Here is a 2,330-nt window from a genome sequence, read left to right on the forward strand (position 1 = left end):
CACATTCCCACATCTCTGGGCAATCGCTTTTTTGTTGTTAAAGACCCGTTGACGTCAATGCAGTTTAGTCGCTGTCATCCGCTAATAATCCTATCGTGTCACAATTCATTGTGGACACGGTGCCTAATTGCGGCACGCCTCATTGCGGGCGTCTAATTATCCCGGGGACAGGCTGCGCGTGCTGGACCTCCTGCCTCCTTAGCAGGGCATTGCCGTGCCACGGGAGACCATTTCACCCTAATAACGGCCACCGGCGGCAGCGCCCTGTTTGACGGCTATTAATATCCCTGGCAGTCAGTTGTTAGGCGCCCGGTGTTATGGATACGAGTGGAGCTTGAGGAGATAAAGCCTCTGTGTGTCTGTGAGGGAGATGAGATCTCGGGATGACCGGGGGGGGGGGGACTCGTGGGACTCTGTTGGGGCAGGAGGGTCCGTAGGAGGCATGCCGGAGATTTGGAGCGTGCTCCTGCCTGCGCTGCGTTTGCGCACTGCAGCGAGTGTCTGCAGCAGTGGTTGGCAAAGCTCGACCCACGCCCCTCTAAGACACCCCTCGTACAGTGTCGCTCGAACCGTTCACCCTTTCCCGTTACGAGACGTCTGCAGGTTACAGGGTGGTGGGTGTCCCGTTCACCGCCGAATCTCGGAACGCGCGATCGGCGCCAAACTGTGCCACACGCCCTCCCGCCTTGTGGGAGCCTCGGTACTGATGAAGTTATTTTATTTTAGTTTCTCTTTCGCTTTCCTTTTGATAACATGTACACGTACGTCATCGGAACGGAATCGGAAGGAAAACTGATGACGTACACGTATGTACGTCATCGGAACGGAAAAGGGTTAAGAGAGTCTAGCCTCAAGGTCTTAATCTTCTGCCCTTGACTGACTGAATGTTTCTCTCAAAAAAACTCAAGTGCATGCCTGGAATTTTTTCCTCGGTGTGTAAGTACCACAGTTTTTTCACAGTGTCTTGGGATGTGGGTGCATTTAGATGTTGTGTTTCTATTTTACCTTTTGTAAAACAATGGAACGTTTGATTGCTGTTGAGTTGATGGGTGGGTCGCGCGACCATTTTCACAATTTGAGCCGGTGTAGTTGTGCACAAGCTGCCAAACATCTAATGAGAAATCCACTCCCGTACTTTTGAGAGTTTTTTTTCTGCTCCTAATTAAAGGTAGTGTATTTAATTTGCATTGTTGGCATGGGTTTGTCATGCGACAAAGAAAGGTCCATTCAGAGCTCACGGCAAGCGAAGTAATCGCACACGCTTCGTGTTGGAACGGTGACGTAGCAAATCTCTTCTTGTGGGCTGTTATCCTCCAGGAGGGGTGAGCCTCATCTTGTGCCCTTTGAAGAGTGTTCACCGCACGTCACTCGGTATTGAACATTTCAAAGCTCGTTGCTGGAAATTTACAAATGAAGTGCCAGAGCCCGTACTTATGTATTTTTGGTGGTAAAGCCATGAGTGACCAGGCTAAGACTATCAACTCGCTGCACTTGAGAGCCAACTTTAATCACGGGTGGCTGGGAGCCTGGATCCGCTTACTTGGCCTGCAGTAAACACAAATCACACGCGTCGTTTCTCACTGCCCCTGAACGTTAGGGTGAGGCTATAGTAGCCACTGTATGCCGGCATAAAACACACAAACACATTTATCAGGTCCGCAGTCATTGCTGCACCACAACACCTCAAGGAGCATGAACCACCACGCAAACTCCCGGTCATCCTCGCAGCAGCCGCTTTTGGCTAACCATCGAACAAAGACGGGTCAGCGCATCGCGCGCTTTCAGACGCTCTTCCGATATTAGAAAGCCACTGGAGCTATGCACTTTTAAATCTATATTGAAAACTCATTTCTATAGAACGGATTTTTGTCTTTAGTTTGTTGCCCTTCCCCGCACCTCCGATTAGCACGTTTGGCTACGTGCGGTGCAAAAGAATTTCAACATGCGTACATACGTCGGTAACCATTTAATCTCGCACACATTATGCAACAAGTGCTTTTGCATTATTAACGAATTGATAGGAGCGAAAGGCCTACCGTGTGTCTGAAAAACGCCTCTCCGCGAGTAGGTTGGACGCATCCTTGCACGTCGCGCTGTTGTCATATGAGCCGTCTCCGGCGTCCACGTGCGAGCGAATTCCTCAGCGCTGCGCCCATTCGCTGTGAGGTAGCAGATTCCCCCCCCCCCACTCTCCCCCACCACCAACGTGCCCCCCCCACACCCCCCCCCCAAGCTCCAATGTGACTCGTGAGCACAGATGGGTCGTCGCCGTGCTGTTTACCTCCTGAAATAGGGGCTCCCCCAGCTGGAATACTGCCGAGCGAGCAGCA

The sequence above is a fragment of the Petromyzon marinus genome, chromosome 26 (genome assembly GCF_048934315.1).
Source record: "Petromyzon marinus isolate PM22_M1 ecotype Great Lakes invasive population chromosome 26, UKy_Petmar_22M1.pri1.0, whole genome shotgun sequence".
Taxonomy (NCBI): Eukaryota; Metazoa; Chordata; class Hyperoartia; order Petromyzontiformes; family Petromyzontidae; genus Petromyzon; species Petromyzon marinus.